The sequence below is a fragment of the Ornithodoros turicata genome, chromosome 7, assembly GCF_037126465.1.
Source record: "Ornithodoros turicata isolate Travis chromosome 7, ASM3712646v1, whole genome shotgun sequence".
Lineage (NCBI taxonomy): Eukaryota > Metazoa > Arthropoda > Arachnida > Ixodida > Argasidae > Ornithodoros > Ornithodoros turicata.
This window is the reverse complement of record NC_088207.1, coordinates 25,324,850-25,344,444: the sequence shown is the minus strand read 5'-3', so window position 1 is coordinate 25,344,444 and position 19,595 is coordinate 25,324,850. Positions and strand designations below refer to the sequence as shown.

Here is a 19,595-nt window from a genome sequence, read left to right as displayed (position 1 = left end):
TGGGTTCGATCCCTACAGCCTGGCTAACCTTTTCAGTGACTTTCATCTCTCTACCCGCGTTTGGTTGCCTCATCCAAAGCAAACTGTCCGATAATAATAATGGTACCGTGATGTTACACGTAACGTTTGTCTGCGCAGTGTTGCTGCACGTGCCGCAGGGTAGGACTGCGGATAATTTGGACCACCTTGGGGTTCTTTTGACGTGCGCCGAAAGCATCCGATACACGGTGCGGGAAGCAATGTTTACCTACCCCACATTGCTACCGCCTTCGGCCGGGATCGAACCCGCGATCTTGTGCTCAGCAAGCCAGCACGTTACCGACTGAGCTACCGAGGACGTTGAAAGATGATATAAGGAACGCAGATGATGATGATGATTATGATCGCAATAAAACAATGGGGACGTGGATCGCGACCTCGTCGGATCGCCTACACACAGCGGTCCTACTTTGTAAGAAGTAAGAGAAGATGAACAAGGATGTATAACTGAGAGGGCGAAAGTTCAACCCATGTAAATCACCTCCTTGTCCTTCTTCAGCCCTCAAGCTCGAGGCTACGTTGCCCACTTCGTGCATATACACCTGCTTCCTCGTCTGCCAAGTTTAAACCATACCTTTATTACTTCCGTTTACTTTTCGCCACAAGGTGCACAAGTGGCACCTAACCCCTAACCTCTTTTTCTACTATACCTCCCGTGCCTTTCAGAAAGATTCCTTCGCACAGACGTCTCGTCTCGTGTTTACACTGGCTCGCGAAACGAACAAATAACTCGCTCGGTCGGACAACGTGCTACCGTTCAATTTCCTGTTTCCCGTAGACCCTCTCTGGCCAACCGTCTTCTAAAAGGCAGAACGAACTTGGCTTGCCCGTAATAGGCAACGTTACTATGCAGATGAGGTCCCTCGTAGAGGTTATCAGCCCCCATCAGAGCCAGGCGGCCCTCGTCTGCCAAGCAGCTTAGGAAGCGAGAGTACGGTTAATTTCCCCGCCGTGTTGGGTGTGGCCTTTCCTCCCGCACCAGCCAAATACCAACAATCGCGAAGTTAATTAACATCGGCTGACAGGATACAACAGGCGAGTGCCGCGTTGCAGAAACCTTGTCACCTGCAGGATACGTGCTGTATTCATCGCCAGTGTTGCGTGTACTGTAATTACGGTTTCTGGTTTTCGGCATTTATGTTTACGGAAATTCGGAAGGTGTCTATCGGCAATTGTTTCGTACAGAAAAATCTGGCTTTTGTTCGGCAGTAATACGAGGAATAAAAAAAAATGGCTGAATCAGTGGACATTCAGCAAGACGCATTCCTTTTCCTGTATTTTCTTTTTTGCGGTGGCTTTATAGCGCCATCTCCCGATCCGGGTCCGTTTGCGCAATCATTGAGGAAACTCCTTAGTGCCGTCATCAGCTTTGCTGTGCTTGCAGTGCTACGAACGAGCAGCGTTGAGGGCATTGGCGTGCGTACCCGAACTATACGGATAACACCCCCGAGGTGGTGTTGGTGAAAGGGCGCGCCGTTGTCGGCCTCACAGAAATGGGCAACGTCACGACTAACGCTCTGGGGGAATGTGCGTCCTGGGCCGACTTCTAATGGAACTGTGCCGACATATGTCTGAAAACGTCTGAGGAAAACCCAGGAAAACCTCAGACAGCAGAGCCGGCAACGGGATCCTAACCCGGGTACCTCTCAGTCTCGACGTGACATTGCCAGCACGCTAACCACTGAGCCACGCGAGCTGGTATAGTCAGCGTCCATAGGCAAGCGGGCTCAGATCTTAGGGCGCGCGCCCACACTCTATCGTTTATGCGCCATTCTAACTTCTTCCCCCTCCTCTTATTCTCTCTCCACAGCTATACGGACGGACGGACGCGGCTGTCGACGCCGATGGGCACTATAACTCTACCGGCGCCATAAAAATGAGTTCGCGTGGATATACTACATTGCAGGAAAAAGGTTCACGAGATGCCAACGCAGAAGGCACAAACATAGAAAAATTATAAGTGAGGAAAATACTATGTCTCGTATCACAAACTCCCTATTAACTCCCGTGTAACTCCGTATGTGGGCCTCAGGCCTGATAGGGCCACTTCATGCGTCGTCGTTGTCTGTGTCCCTTGCTTTTGTCGCCTTGCTCAAGGAACTCCGTATTATTTTTTTTCAACATCAACATCAACATCGTTGTGGTGCACACGAGTGTGCATCATCATGCTATGATCCGGCATGGCAGCACGCTTCTTCTGCTTTACAACGAACAGTTCCGAAAATGTGCGTTCTGCATTTACACGAGAGAATGTAAACGGACTAGAAATGGCAAGGATGCTTAGTTGAGATACATATTGACAATTTGATGCTAGTGGCGCCATGTTGGAGCATATGACAATGGAGCATACGGAGCAATGGAGCATATGACATACTCAGAACCGAGTGAGAGCAGCGACATTCTCTGGGAAAGCATACAAGATATACTCCGAGTACTTTTCCAGGCCACCGCATATGACAACTGATAACTTTGCCTTACACTCTAAAAACAGAACTTTACCGCATAGCACGCTGTGCCGGAACCCACACTCTTAAAAATGAACTTCACCGCATAGCATGCTCCTAGCCAACCATAATCTCGAATGATATCGTTATCTGCCCTGATTTGTTGAAAACGGGAGGCGTACGCCTTTTCTGTGACAATTATGAACAGCATAAGTGTCACAGAAAAGGCGTACGCCTCCCGTTTTCAACAAATCAGAGCAGAAAACGATATCATTTGAGATGATGGTTGGCTAGGAGCATGCTATGCGGTGAAGTTCATTTTTAAGAGTGCACTGCCACGAATGATAGGATTATCGCTTCTGATTCGAAGAGACGGGGAGGGCGTACCCCTTTTTGTGGCAGTTATCATATATCCAAATTGCCTCAAAAAGGCGTACACCCCACCTATCTCTCTTCGAATCAGAAGTGATAACCCTATCATTCGTGGCAATGGTTGGCGCACAGCGTGTCATGCGGTGAAGTTATGTTTTTAGAGTGTATAGAAAATTATGATTTCCCTTTTGTACCCTCCAGACGACAGACCTCATGAACCAATTATGACTTGACCAGCAGCCTTTTATGTCATTTACACTTCTTTTCGCTCTTGTTATACCTTCGTTCGTTCTTTGTTTTGCTTTACGTTTGTATTTTTTTAAGGAATAGCAAGCCGACCTTTGTGCAGGCGGACCTTTCCGCAATAAACGTATATGTCCCCCCCCCCTTTTTTTTATAGGAGGAAAATACTCGCTTTCCGGAACTTTCCATTGCTACCGGTATATTCGGCACAGAGTGGGCGTGAACTTCCGAAAAAAACTCAGCAAAATTTTCAAAATACATTCGACGGGTGTTTTCCCGCATTTTCCGCAGAATATCGAAAACCGAAAGCCCTAGCTATAATTATTTTGCTTCCGTTGCCCATGACTTTTATGTGAGGCACATTAGTCATATGTAGCATTGGACCTCCCTAAGAAATGACCTGTCCACGCCCACGGTGCGGTTTTCCATGCAGTACTACGTGCACGCCTGGAACTGACACACGTGTTATCAGGATTTCTGAGAAAGCACCCAGGAACAAACGAAAGGGGTCGCGTTCAGTGAGGAAAGAGTTCCTGCCGGTCAAAGGTGTGGCCCTCTGATCATTTATTCAACAGAACTGCTGGAAACGGTAGAAAAATGCGCGTGGGATGATGTTTTCGCAGCAGAACAGCAGGTGTCATGGCAGGCCATAACGCGTACACGACTTTCGGGCGCCAGAATCATACATATATCACACTCCTTTCCCCCCTGCGTGATAACGCGATACTGATCTCCATGACATTAACTGCAAATGGCAGAATAAAAATCCTCTCTCGGTTCTCCTGGGCTATGGCTTGTGGTAGCACACAAGGCCACAGGCAACGCCACCTGGATAGACATAGCCTCGTCGCCTTACCAACGTGACGTAGTCATTAAAAAAACACCAATCACAAAACCGCTTTTTCGGCAGCCATAGCCGCCATCAACCGCATGAGCAGCCACTGGTAACCAGAGAAAGCCTGTTCTTGGCATCGTCTGCGGTGGTGTGCTGATGCAGACGGCGTGCCGACTTTGTCTGTCCACGTGTCACGTCGAGACTGGGAGGTACCCGGGTTCGAATCCCGATGCCGGCTGTGCTGTCTGGCGTTTCTCTTGGGTTTTACTCCGACACCGTCAGGCATATGTCGGCACAGTTCCCTCAGAAGTCGGCCCAGGACACAGATTCCCCCAGAGCGTTGGTCGTGACGTTGCCCACCTCTGTGGGGCAGACAAGCTCTTTCAGCGGCAGCACCACCACCTGCCGCCGTCTGTCCACGTGACGAAGGAGTGAGAGGAGGTACTTAGCAGACCTTCTGTATCTAGATGGCGTTAATTGCCACAGCAGTAGCAAGTCACGTCATGCCTGAGCAAGAAACGCACGTATACATGTATCTAAGCGATCGGCGTTATACTTTTATCGCAGATGCCCACGGACACTGCACTGTCAAGAAAAATAGGAAGGGAGATTGCATCGCTAGGATTGCTTCTGCTTCGTAAGAACAGACCGACAACGATTTCGAGATATGGTGCCCTGTACCAGTGGAGCTGCCTAGAAGTGGAAGCGGTATTTTCTGCGTCCTCCGTGACATTGAAGTCATTGAATTGCTGTAAGATACAGCGGATAACATTTAACTCAACAGGTTGATGGATGAACGATGGAACTCCCCACTCATCATCATTCAAATAAAGTTGTTGTTGAACAGGCATATCCTGCGTTCTTGGCTGGACGCAGCGAACCACACACTGTTTCCAATCGCCAATAATAAAAAAAAAGAATTATTATGATAAACAAAAAATAGGGGGTCAAGAACCGCGTTTTCTCACGACGTATACTTGTCGAATGGAGATTCGTTGGGCGGACTTCAGAACGGCTAGAAATCGAGACCAGGGACACGGCATTTCGTGACGGCACAATCAGTCACTCTGGAAAACTACGCTCGCCAAACTCACGACTACAAATCAAGACGCTGTTCTGTGCTGCGAGAGTGAATAGAGCTGCAACGGGTTTCTTTAAATTAGCTATACCAGTGCTTGTGTGATTATGCGACCACGGGCTAATCAGCGACGGTGTTCGTGCATCACGCGCACGTGAGACTAATCGGAAGTGATTCGTGTTGGTTTCCCCAAGGATCACCGCGATAGTATAGGCAGTTCTAGTAGGCCTTCACCGCATAACATAACGTCTCCTGCCCAACATTCACTCCGAGTGATTTCGTCCTCTTCCATTGTCTGTTGAATGCGGGAACGTTTTTTTTTTTTTATGTTTGTGGCACAAAATAAAGAAGCCTACGCGCGTACCTCGCTTTCGTATCAAATCAGAAGCGATAAAAATCACTCTGCGGAGTGGTTGACCTTGACTACACCTCTGGCCCAACTATGGTCGCGAATGACATTTTTGTGACTCTTATGCAGTCACTCAGCTGTCACAAATAGACGTACGCCGCGCGCTTTCCAGAGATTACCAGTGATAACGGTCTGTGCAATGGCTGATGGTGGTGATGGTGGATAAAGCGCTCGCCACTGTCGGCCTCACAGAGGCGGGCAACGTCGCGACTAACGCCCTGGGAGAATGTGCGTCCTGGGCCGACTTCAAATGTAACTGTGTCGACGTATGTCTCAAAGCGTCTGAGGAAAAAAGCAACGCAATGACTGGCGTTCACCGCTTAACACTCTGAAGACCAACCACTGCAGAGAATGGTACAGTTGTCATTCCTGATCACTGCAAAGCGCGGGGCATACGCCTATTTGCGACAACTAGCATAACTCCGCAGGTGTCTCAAAAAGGCGAACGCCTCCCGTTTTCAGCAAATCAGGGGAGAGAACGATGTCATTCGGGATGATGGGAGGGTGATATATTTATTGAGAAAAAAAAAAAAAGAAAGGAAGGGTTAGCCAGGCAAAGAGCCGGCTTGCTATTCCACACACGCACGCACACACACACAAAGAAGAAGAAGAAAGAAAAAGAAAAATGATGGATGGCTTGGAGCCTGTTATGCCGTAAAGTTCACACCGTACAGGTGGCTATCCATTGATCTGCAGTGGACTCCGTGATTCGTCAACCTTAGCAGCGCCAAGTAGCCCGTCAAGTTTTCGCACGCGGTGTGGTCCCTTTTTATACGCATAGTTAAGCAATAGGCGGCGCTACGGCTGGACGGCCATTCCAGCGGTACGAGAGCAGTGGGAACGCCCCACCCGACCCAGCATGGAATTACTAAGCATACAGCGCAGTGTCCCTTTAACGACAGCGGACGCTTATCACCGACTTGTGTTCGGAAACACGCGCCGAGAAGTTCCGCCCACTTTTATTTCGTGCAACGTAATTCTTTCGTTCCATGGAACGCAAACGGTCGTTGACGTAATGGCAAGTCATTGAACGAGACACGTTGCCAGAGTACATCAATCAAGGGCAGGTCCAGTGATGGTGCAGATAACGAATGCTAAGTGCTCCACGTAGTCTGCTCAATGATGGTGTCCGGGCCACTGGTCGCGACCCCTGCCCTTTGTATAGCCGCGAATGCATGGAGGTACAGTCGGTCCTCCTGGTTCCGGGCTCCAGAAGTTTCAAGCGGTCGTGCATTCGTCCTTGTTAGTGACGTTACTACCCTGCTTTGCGTTATATGCGTTATGTCCGTTATGTGACTATTACACCTTGCATCTAACTTGAAACCGAAATCTCAGTGAGTCGATCTTGTCGGCTAACCGTAGCTGACAAAACGAGGACATGCAAGGACATACGTGCTGAAATAATATTTTAAATAATTCTGTGCTTTCACACATCAAGCGTCCTGGAACAGCTGGCCGCACCAGTGCGACCTAAGTTTCCATTTTTTTCTTTCTACTTCTATTCTATTCTATTCTATTCTAGCTGACAAAACAAAGGCTCGTATAGGAGGATGTACCAGCGTCCCCTCTATGACCCACTAGCTATGGGGTAGCGTTCCACTCCTAGAGTGGAAAACCTCCCCACTTCATCGTTAGAATATAACTGTTGTTGTTGTTGTCGTACGAGCGTCCGCGTATTCACACGAGTGACATCGCTTTGGAATATTCCAGTGGAAGAAAAGGTAAAAACAGTCCACAGTGCAGAAGTTCTAACGCTTCTCATGTGGAGCATTCGGACGGCGTCGGAATATCGGAGTGGCGTGCTGCACTCATAGCAGACGACACTATTGGCCCTCTCGTCTGCTACGAGATATTTTGCGGCTGAGCAGCAGGACATTCCCCATAGTTAGAAGAGTACGAAAAGACATGGCGTTTTGCGTATCTTCCACTGGAGTATTCTGGGAAATGTTACTCGTGTGAATACACGTTATGGCTCGATGCAGATAAAATCTTTCTAGATTTATTGATTTTAGGCATTTTTTTATAGTTTTAATGAGGCATTTGAGAATGATGCCCTTGAATGATGCGTTTGAGGCGTCTTTGTTCTGTGAGCGATCACAAAAGTAAACGAAGTAAGAAACGCCATTTTTTGTAATCTTCTTAGCACTGTAGGAAGTTTAAAACGGCCAAAACCGAACATATACCCTCATTGGGTGCTGGAAATCACTGAAATATACCAGCTAATACATATCCCAAAGAAGTTGAGCTATGACTCGCTGAATGTGTGCTATGAGTGCCCCCAGTGATTCCGACATTTTACACTCACTTGGTCGAATCTTTTGAACTACATGTTGAACTCCCAACATCATCTCTGTTCTTCTCTGGTCATCATCTCTTTGTTTTCTCATCATCTCATTTGTCATCATCTGCTTGAACTTTCTCTGTGTAAGCGCACTGGGGTAGCCAGTTCGACTTCGTCGAAACTCACATCCCCATTTTTTTCTTTATCACATCACCACACCAAAGAAGTTGAACAATTCCTTGCGGCGCCGGGAAGTCGCAGTAGAGGATGAAGGGTGGTGCTGTCCTTAATAGCGCAATGGCAAGCCCTCCAAAGCCACGGTGCACGAGGCCGCACGATTCCTAATGACTGCGACACAGCGAGCACGGTGAGATAACTGCAGGAGACACTGGCACGAGTGCCTTCAGAACGATCCATAATTTCAGATCAGATAACATGAACAACTTGAGCGCTTGTATCTTGTCGTGCTGACCTACGAGAGAGAATTAATTTCTGCTTAGTAGCGCCACCTACACTTCAGCCTTACAGCGTGAAGCCATCTGGGACTTGGATGGGGGTCTAACGACGTAAACTCCCGAAAATAACCCCATTCCTCTGCTTACATTCCACTCATCTTTGTTTACAGGTCGCATGCGCCACGGTAAGGGGATTGAGCCTCCAGACGGTCGTGAGGATGAACAAGATGTACAGCTTGGGACAAAAGTTTACGGAACACCGGGGTATCGCATTTCTGCAATGGAGCGACAACCTAGCTGCAAACAGGAGTGAACACACATACTGAGAGATGGGTGGAATAGGCGGCCACCCGTTTCTTTTTCGGTCTTTTCCTGATGTTTAGCACGGCGCCGCTCCGATAAAGAAATACGCAGATGCCGTGTTCCGTAAACTTTTGTCCCAAGCTGTACTATACGAGTGTGCCAAACAACACATATGCAAATCCTCCGAATCTTGTAATTTTTTAACGCTTTTGTGTTATTTAAGTTATTTTATTTTTTCTTCCAATTCCGGGAACTGTAGTATAGCAGTCCCTCTTCATGCGAGGTGCTACGCTCTTTTTACCTTTATACTTTTTTCATCCACCAAACGAAAGAAACCGATACTTTCTGCGATAATGGTATTCCATTAACAGTTAGGATCACTCGTTACCCGGACTCGCCACAAAGCAATAAAAAAAAAAAGTCATGCATAGATGTAAGATAGCGACATCCGTCTTACTCCGTAGTTGAGCGTTGCAATTAGCTTGTTCCCCTGAACCACTGTTGCCGTGTGCCTGCTCCACTTTTGCATCCTATAACGACTCTTATAGATTGATATGAGCCTGCGAGCCCCGTTTTTGCGCGTAAGTAATTATAATAGCGACGTAATAGGGAACTACGTATTGCGGTATATCTGTGCTGCTATGACACTCCGCGGGCGCCTCGTCGCTGCTTTCTCTCTCTCGTTTCCATGATGATAAATTGTGTCTTTACGTCGCGAGAGAACCGTGACCGTCATCGACGCCATGATGGGCGGTCCGCTCATAAATTTTGTCCACCTGGGGTTTTCTTAAAGCGACAGTGCATCCCGAAACCAAGGCAAAAAGGAAAGCTGTCATAAACTTTCTTATGGCCCTCGGGATCACTATGAAAGTATTTTGTCTAATTACGTGATGTGTAAGGTGGCCGAGCCTCTCTCTCTCTCTCGTTTTTATTTGTATTTATTTATTTATTTCTTATTTGATTTTTGTTTTCTTCTTTTTCTGGTACAACACGGCTTTGTTCTTCGTGCACACGAGTCGTTTTGGCTTACGAAGCAGAGATAACGCCTCGCTGACAGAATCAAAGACCGAAACAAGGGGTGCTAAATTTCGCGTGATGACTGAAATCTCATCAGCGTGCCTGTCATCTGCGACATCAACCTATTATATGCCTCCAAAACACAATGCCAGGGCTCTCATCTCTCCTTCTTCGTAAATCACTCGACAGATGCCACTCTTTCCTTTCTTCTTTTTAAGCGGAAATGAAGCGCTCGACGCCGTACCATTGTTTTCACCTGACGCGGCCACTACGGTAGCCCGTCGTACCTCAGTAATTACGCAGCTTTAATGAGACGCGGGTACATATATAGTTCCGAGCAAAATGGAGATGTACGTAACGCGTGAAGTCACTGGCCTTGCGGAGCAATCGAAGCCAAACGGAGGACAAGACGACTTTTTAAAATTTTGATTCCGTGTAAGCGCCGCGAAGCAACTGTGGCTATGTGCAGCGTACACAAGTACGTGGACAGATGGAGAGAGGACAGCAGGAAGGAGGGGCGCAGGGGCGTTAATATGCGTCCTGGGCAGACATCACGGGGAACTGTGCCGTCATTCTTCTGGAAAGTCAGCCGGAAGACCCAGGGAAAACCTCAGACAACACAGCCGGTGGTAGGATTCGAACCTACCACCTAGCTCCCGGTCTTCAGGACGACTTTATCCAGACGATATGAGAGCGTCAAAGTCATCATTGTGTCTGTCAGCGCTCAATAATATTTAGGACTATAGAACCGAACGTGCTATCCGGGACCGCACTATACGGCTCCTAGCTTCCAATGGAATCCTGCAAAGAGCTGTGGTCTTCGCCGTCCATTGAAACGGCTGCACGTCCTGCCGGGAATGTCGGATGCGTTCGCGAAACGTGGAATGTGCCAACTGCGAGCCGTAACAAAACAAACAACAGCTTGATTGGCACCTAAAGTGATCTTGCCGTGGTTCTCTCTTCCGTGACAGGTTTGTCAGCGTCACTCAATCGTGCTTTTATGCCGACTGCCAGAGAGCTGTCCACGGTTGATAGTCATTACAAGCGTACAGATGGAATGGAGTTAGAAAGTGGGGGGAGTGGGAGAGAGAGAAGCTGAACGCAGTTCCACGTGTCATCGCATGGCAGCTCTGCAATCATATCTACGGAACTTTCTCCGTCTAGACATGGCGCCCACACGGTTGTGTCGGTCGGGCCTCCGATGCGCAAACGGCCAAACCTTATACGACAGTTGGAAGGGAACGAAAGTAGGCGACGAAAATGTGGGTGACACGAGCCCGAGCATTCTTCGCATTAATGGAGTCCCGGTTCGTCGTGAATAGAATAATCCAATCGTGTCGTGTACGTCAGTATAGACGACCTGCACCCCCCCCCCCCCCCAACGTCATCGATTACGTCTCGCCGCCGCGCAAAGCATGCTGGTGTGTGCACTATCAGCTGTATCAGCTTATCAGCCGACGCGGTTTTCCCGCTTCTTGCCCACCACAGAAAAATATAACCTCGAACCGGTCTTCTCACGAAGTCACATGTTTGTATACAGAGGGCGTCTATTGTGCTCAGGAAAGGTCCTAGTTAAGAAAAAGGGGTTTGAAAAGTTGGTAACTTCTATAGTTACCACCTAGGTCAACATAGCGACTGATAAAGGGTGGTAAAGGCAATTATCGTATCTGAATGAATCTGGTGAATCTACACTCTAAAAACAGAACTTCACTGCATAGCGCGCTGTGCGCCAACCATTGCCGCGAATGATATGGTTATCGCTTCGGATTCGAAGAGAGAGGGGGTGTACTCCTTGTTGTGGCAATTTGCATATATCCAAATTATTTCACTCGTTCCTACCTAACTCAATCAAAATAATATATTTTCTTTGGCGCGAGCTCTTTCCCTTTGTCATTTCTTTATCCGCCACACTTGTATCAGATTCCTTGGGTCCCAAGTCTGCAAAACTGAAAAACTGTTTTGCTTGCCAGTATACACACCACTTTTGGAAAGTCTACGGGAAAGAAGCCGACACAAATCCATGCTCTTGTCTACAAATGAATGGGAATCTTGTCGGAACCGCCCTATTCTACACTTCAAGCAGCAAGTGGTACTGTAATGTGTTCGGTGATTGATTGATTGATTATAAAAATGAAAAAAAAAAACACAGAGAAAACTGGCTCCACATACATGAAGACCCTGTGTGCCCGGTATATACTGTACGCTCCAAGTGCATGTGCTGTGTTGGCAGATATCGAGCATGCGATCATTAACTATAATCTGTAGTATAATGCAAGGGAGGCGGTAGGAGATTAGATTAGCAATATATCGCCGACGCCGAGGCACCATTCACGGTCCCTTGGTCGGTTCTTCTAGTTTTCTTCTAAGGTTTTAGGTCCCTTGCCCGATATCATATTCATACCGCAGCGCCACACACTGCTTTTCTCCCTGGTATCTTTAAGGGACACTAGTCTTCTTTACACTCTTCAGTAGAACTGGACCCATATTGTGATTTTTATGCCTTCGTGTACTGACATTATTTTATTTGTTTCTTTATTTTACCCCAAGGTCCCTTACCTGCGATATCTGGCAACGAAAGCTTCATATTTTGATGTACTATCATTGTTCAACCCATCACCTTATCACTTCATATCTCAAACTACACAATCTGTCCTGGTAGTGAGCCATAAATTAAGTGGCAAATTTCCTCTTTCATCGTCACTACACGTATTTGTTGTTGTTCCGTTCAAAGAGCAAAACCACAGTATATGTTTCGTTCTAATCTCCAGCGGTATTTATGTGGTGAAAGTGATCGCAATCATCCCAACCGATTTTACGAAAGACGGCCGACCGCTGGGAGGCTTTTGACCTTGGCAAACGATACCGCTTGAGCTGCGTTGACCTTGAAGAGCAAATCCAGCCAGACCGATGGGACCGCCCCACAGCAAATAGGTGGTCCGCGAGAACATCCAATACAAACGGACGCGGAGTGCACCAGTGCGTTGAAACAGCAAACGAAGGTTTGAAAAATACGCGTCTTTTGTTTTGCGTAAGCGCTCCAGGAAATCTGCGGAGGAACCAAAAGGACATTGAAACTGCGTGATCAGATGTTCTTTAAGTTACGCGTCTAGCGCTGAAAGGTGAAGCAGGGAATGAGAACTGGCTGATCGCCGAGAAGGGTGTAGATCAGTAGAAGACGCATTCTTGCACACAAGGGAAGAGACACGGCGGCTTCCTACAAAGGGAGCAAGAATGCCAACTATAGGAAAGCGTGTGTATTCGTGTTCAATTTAAGAAGGAAAATAAATTTAGTCCGTCAGCTCTCAAAATATTAACTGCGCCGCAGATGGGACGGCTGGACGCAGAGAGGCCACGCTCTGTCCCTGCGCCAGATAATGTAATCCATCATACTTACTCTACTTCTGCTGCCCTCGCGTAGTTTTGCAAGCCACTTAGTGCAGCGATAACATGTCAGCATCGCTTAAAAGTGGACTTCACCGCATAGCACGCTCCTAGCCAGCCATCATCTCGAATGATATCGTTATCTGCCCTGATTTGTTGAAAACGGGAGGCGTACGCCTTTTTTGTGACAATTATGAACAGCATAAGTGTTACAAAAAAGGCGTACGCCTCCCGTTTTCAACAAATCAAGGCATATAACGACATCATTCGAGACGACGGCTGGCTACACTCTTAAAACTGGACTTCACCACATAGCACGCTGGAGGCCAACCATTGTACACAGTGATCCCTCTATCACTCTTGATTTGTGGAAAGCGCGGGGCGTACGCATTTTTGTGACAATTAACATATCTGCATAAGTGTCACAAAAAGGCGTACGCCTTCCGTTTTCAACAAATCAGGGGCGAGAACGATGTCACTCGGGGTGAGGGTTGGCTGGGAGCGTGCTATGTGGTGAAGTTCATTTTTAAGTGTGTAGGAGTGTGCTATGCGGTGAAGTTCATTTCTAAGAGTGTACGAGAGCAAACACAATGTGAGACCGAGTGTAAGTATAATGATTATACCTAACGCGCAGTGGCGCTCTGACGTTAACGCGGTATCGCTTGACTTTTCCCCTTCCAGGTTCAAATATGCACGCCCTCCAACAGCACAGCTTACCGAAAGTGTGAATGCAGAGGGCGGGGCCCTTTCGGGAGACGGGAGGCGTACGTCTTTTTTGTGACACTTATGCTGTTCATAATTGTCACAAAAAAGGCGTACGCCTACCGTTTTCAACAAATCTGGGCAGATAACGATATCATTCGAGATTATGGTTGGCTAGGGGCGTGCTATGGGGTGAAGTTCATTTTTAAGAGTGTTCTTTGAATAGCACGGTGATGCAGCGGGTGCCGTGCACTGTAAAAACAGCACTTCACCGCATAGAACGCTGTGTGCCAACCGTTGCCAAGAATGATAGGGTTATCGCTTCTGATTCGAAGAGAGATGGGGGCTTACGCCTTTTTGTGACAATTTCATATGTCCAAATTGCCACAAAAAGGCGTACGCCCACCTCTCTCTTCGAATCAGGAGCGATAACTATCATTCGTGGCAATGGTTGGCGCACAGCGTGCTATGCGGTGAAGTTCTGTTTTTAGAGTGTGTCTGTTACCAAAATTCAGTCACACGCGTGCCTACTAATTTCAAGCAGCCCATTGCACGTGAGTTTATGACGTAACGATCTTTTCCTTGTTTCCCATTCTGCAGCTATAAAGAGGTCTCCCAATGTTTTCGGGTTTCCATGGAAGCTTGCATGGTCCACCACCCCATCACCATCCAATGTGTGTGTTTGTGCGTGTGTGCATGGTCCGGCTATCCGGAAATTCGTTATCCGGACGAAAAGGGACGACTCCCGAGATGTCCTGATAATCGAGACATTTGTGTACTTCATTCTTTGTAGTTTTTGTCGTTTCGCGGCGAGTCATGGCACACAGGGAACGCGACTAGCCTGCGTTTCGTCCACCAGTCGTTCCGCAATGGTGATCCTGAGCGGTACTTAAGGTGCGTTCATGGTCGGTCAGTTTCTGTTGGGAAAGAACATTATACAACGCGATGTTTTCGTTTGAAGCACGCTTCGTTTGAAGTTCCCTACCTAGCAGGTTTTCTAGTGTACAGCTGTGCCGAGGTGAACTTCTGACTGTAGAGCAGGATAAACGAGAAATACATCCTGAAAGAGGCTACACGCGAAGACAGCTACACTCTTAAAAATGAACTTCACCGCATAGCACGCTCGTAGCCAACCAACATCTCGAATGATATCGTTATCTGCCCTGATTTGTTGAAAACGGGAGGCGTACGCCTTTTTTGTGACACTTGTGCTGTTCATAATTGTCACAGAAAAGGCGTACGCCTCCCGTTTTCAACAAATCAGGGCAGATAACGATATCATTCGAGATGATGGTTGGCTACGAGCGTGCTATGCGGTGAAGTTCATTTTTAAGAGTGTAGAATAGAAAAGATTTACACTCATAGAAATGAACTTCACCGCATAGCACGCTCCTAGGCAACCATAATCTCGAATGATATCGTTATCTTCACTGATTTGTTGGAAACGGGAGGCGTACGCCTTTTTTTGTGTGTGTGTGGAAATTATGAACAGCATAAGTGTCACAAAAAAGGCGTACGCCTCCCGCTTTCAACAAATCAGGGCGGCTAACGATATAATTCGATATTATGGTTGGCTGGGAGCGTGCTATGCGGTGAAGTTCATTTTTAGGAGTGTAGGCGTAGAATTTACGTATGCTCTATTCGCAGTTACACTGTTAAAACAGAACTTCACCACATAGCACGCTCCTTGCCAACCGTCGATCATTCCGAATGATATTATTCTCTGTCCTTATTTGCTGAAAATGGAAGGAGGCGCCTATCTGGGACACATTATGCTTGTCCCAGATAGGCTCCTCCCCCTGATTTGCACGAATAATGACACAGAATGATATCATTCGGTATGGTGGTTGGCTAGGAGCATGCTATGTGGTGAAGTTCTATATTAACAGTGTAGCTACGTGTGCAGAACAGGGACGCCAACGCTCCGCGTTTCAAATATCTACTGGGAAATTTTAAGTGGACTGTAGTGAAATGTGGGCCAAACTCTATAGGAAAATTATCTGGGCTCTCGCTTTATTACCTAACCTATAAGTTGCCGCATGCCCGCGTGGATATAAAGGCACGGAATAAAAACCTTATAAGCTCCCGAGATCTGCCATCCCGCCCTCTTTCTCAAAGGAGCAAGGGGCGGCTGCCCCTCTCGCTCCCCTTCGAACAGCTCCGCTCTAGCCTTTCGCTGTGTGGCACTATACTACATAGCCTAGAACATCCTAAGAATGGCATTGACATGTTTTTGAGAACGTTTGAAAGAAGTTTTCTACTCAAGTTACTACTCACTTTTGGGAGTAACTTGCTATCTTACAAATACTTTTACAGGATGGTCGAGAAAAGATCTTCACTTTGTATTTGTTTGACAGTAAACATCACAAACTGGTAACGTGGTACTATCTTGAAAGCAACGGGTTACTTTTACGGGGAATTAGTACAAATACTTTCTAGGTTAGGTTGAGTATTTACTCCTCTACTCAGTTATGTTTTTGCCTGGTACTTTTTAAAGTAACTGGTATAAGCCTTCCGGAACCACATATCATCGCACCGCGATAGGCTTTCAGCAGCAGTCCCATATAGAATGGAATAGTTATACTCGGTGCTACTAGATGGCTTCTCTGCCTGTAAGTATCAATAAAGTTGTTGTTTCACATTGACGCTTGCTCTTTTCATTCAGGACGGTGATAAGTTGATAAGTAAATTTTCAAAAATATGAAGAAATTGAATTCGGCACCCGACCAATTCTGCAACTCAAAAAAGAAGGGAAAAAAAAACAAGTGAAATATAAAAAATAGAAAGAACAGAAACGCGTCGTAACACACGTACCCACGAAAACGTAGTCTCACGGCCACGATTCTATACTAAGCGAGCCTCGCGTACGCCGTCGTCTAAGCTGGACTTCGACAATATTTTACGAGTCGTACGGCACGTTATTCAAACCGCCCGCTGTGGTCCCCTTCTTACGCCTTCTGTTTTAATTGGAAGACAGAATGGGGCGTACGCTTTTTGTCACAAACATCATATATCATTATTGACACAAAAGGGCGTACGCCCCCCCCCCCTCTTCTGTCTTAGAATCAAAAGCGATAGCCTTATCATTCGTGGCAATGGTTCGCGCAGAGCATGCTATGCGGCGAAGTTAGTTTTTGGAGCGTGAAAAGTTAAGACGCGGCAGCAACTAAGAAATTAGAAAACGCCGAGCAGTGCAAACGTGACGTATATTTGAGTACTGCGGTAAGCACCTGAAAAGAAGCCGGAGTTTACTCGTAGACCCAAAATTATCGCGCTTAAAAGGGAGAGAAGCGAGTTAATTTCCACGAGTGATATTCGTATAGCGCAAAAGTGTCTGGTTATAGAGAAGTCATGCTCACCGCTCACGGTATGCAACATCCTTATTCATCGTTCATCCATTTCATTGCAGCGTGCATCTGATCCTCGACGACATCACACACAATCACACACAAGCACCAACCACACTATCCGGATAATATCCTAGAGGAGTCGCGCAAATCCCAGCGAAAACACGAGGAGGAAAATGGACGTTTCGGCACGGAGCACAAAAGACAGCCGAGACACTCCTTCAGCATCTACGCGTGCATCTTGGTCTGCCGGGCGCGCAACCTAGCCTAGCACGGCGAGCAGGTTGACCGTGGACGAATCGGCGCACCGTCCGCTTCTCTCTCCACTCCAGAGAATTCGCTCGACAAAAAAAAAGAAAAAAAAAATGGCAGAGAAAACGCCCGCGGCTTCTTGTCTTCGGCGAACGGAGCAAGCAATAATGTGCGCGTGGTTTTTGTAGTACAAACGAGCCATCCTGGAGAGGTGTGATTTTGAGCATCTTTTTCGCGGCCAACGAGAACTGTGGCAAGATCAGGGGCCCTTGGAAGGCTCTAGAGCAGGCACTCTGGAACGAAATTGAAAGGACAATGAATAAAATGGAGGCGATGGTCCTGAGATGAAGACAGGCTGCACCTGGGGAGATTTCGTCGGAGGGGAAGCGTGAGGTCAGTCCGCTATTGTTGCACGCCACACCTGTGCACTCTAAGAAAAAAAAGGAGTAAAACGGGGAGTAATTGCAGCTTCTACTCCCCTAGTCTGCAATTACTCCCCATTTTAGTCCCCTAACCCAACATTTAGTCCCGACATTTACTCCCCAGGACTGCAAATTGTCACTAAACTTCGCGAATGGTCTCCCGAATGCAACAGTCTACGTAAATATGTACCCTTGGTCAATTTGAACGACATAAGGCTGTATAACTCAGACAACGTAGCAATTTTCCAGACATACAGAGTAAGAAACAGTTAGCGCATCTTTCTTCGCAAATTGTGCCCTAGTATGGCGCAAGATTTTATATCACTCGATATATCACGGTTGACGGTTTGCTTCAAAGTATTTTCATGCATGCGCACCAATTATGTACCTGGGACTCTTACAACAGCGCGTGAAATGCGGTCTTCACTTTGTGACATTCATTTACTCCCGTGCATTTACTCCCGAAAGGGACTATTTTTTGTGGCAATGCAATTACTCCCCAAAAGGAGTAAAAGTACTCCTTTTTTTCTTAGAGTGTGGTTGGTACTACGTGAATTTAATTTTGTCCACAGGTGAGCACCTAACAGCGCACTGGAAGCAACATGGAGGGGATAAAAACAAATCGAAATATGTCAATCAATCAATCAATTAATATATCATAATATGTCAGGATAAGAAACCCTGGGACCTCCGCACAAGAAGCACGTGTGCAGCGCGCGATCCTCGTGAAGAGAGCTTTCAATCTCGCAAGTCTGAAGAGCTCCTCTCCCCTTGGCTGCCGGTCTGTAACGTCACGTCATCCGCCCGCACTAGACGTCCCGTAAACCAAAAAGAAGAAAAAGCTCATATACAGTTCCGAACTCAAAATTCTAGTGATTCTCGTTTCATAGTCCAACCTAGCTCCCGGAACCCACTGTTCGGCGCCCCCACTGGCGAATGCGCCCGGGGGCGGCCGCCCCTCTGCCCCGCCCCAATCGGAACGACTCTGGCTGTGAGAAAAAGCCATAAGCGACCCATAAGCCTACAAACGAAGCTACGAAAGGTGTTCAAGTCAAACCGGGACTTTCTGTCTTCCGAGTGTACAAATGGCTCGAGCTACTTCTTTTTCGTCATTCACGCGACAGGCCTCCGCGTTCATCACGTGGTAGGCCAAAGTTTGTGCAAAAGACACGTGCTGGACAAGATGGCCGACAACGAGGTGAGCGCACGCATCGAACAGCGAATTGTCATGAAGTTTCTCGTGAATGAAGGCGTAAAGTCATCCGAAATTCACAGAAGACTTCAGGCTCAGTATGGTCACGATACACTTAGCCGCAGCAAAGCGTTTGGCAGCAAAACGTTTGAGTGGTGTAAACGGTTCCGAGACGGCCGTACATCAGTGCACGATCCCGGCCGGGGCGGCTCAGAGCACAGTGTCAGAGCTCCTGAGAACATTCAACTTGTGGAGTGCCTGATCCTCAAGGACTGACGGATAACATGTCTCGAACTGGCTCGAAAGACGGACGTTGAACGCTATCCATCAGTTTCGGAAAGTTAGTGCCCGTTGGGTCCCGAGGCAGCTCTTCGTGTTTGACCTGCAGTGAAGACTGAAAATCCCGAAACATCCCGAAACAACAAGTCCGCCTCAGCATCCGTACCATCCGAAGGCGTAGTGCATGGAAGACGCCTTTCACATCCAACCTCCTCCTCAGCTGCGGAACTCTATGCCATCCTTTTCTTTCTACAACACATCGCTGATTTTACACCGCGGGAATGGGCAGTCTTCACAGACTCCAAATCTGCACTTCAAGCAATTGAAAATTCCGGCATACGAGGCCCATCAGCACCCCTAGTCACAGATGTGTTAATGGCTTACCACACTATCTACGCAGCAGGCCACAGGCTAGTTCTCCAGTGGGTTCCAGGCCATTGTGGTGTCGTGGGGAACGAGCAGGCCGATAGCGCCGCAGAAGCAGCACTCTCGTATCGGAAACGGACCAGTGTTGTTCTGCTGAGAGGAGACCGCCGTTCAATTC

General features: G+C 47.5%; 1 protein-coding gene across 1 annotated transcript in view; it reads right to left on the bottom strand.

Moving 5' to 3' along the window:
* The window catches only part of LOC135400680 (ankyrin repeat domain-containing protein 6-like), a 97,383-nt gene extending 80,221 nt beyond the window's left edge, over positions 1 to 17,162 (bottom strand). Inside the window, exon 1 of the mRNA XM_064632516.1 lies at positions 16,919 to 17,162. The gene's annotated coding sequence lies outside the window, so the exon portion shown is untranslated. The remainder of the gene's footprint in view (positions 1 to 16,918) is intronic.
* Between the last annotated feature and the right edge of the window lie 2,433 nt (positions 17,163 to 19,595).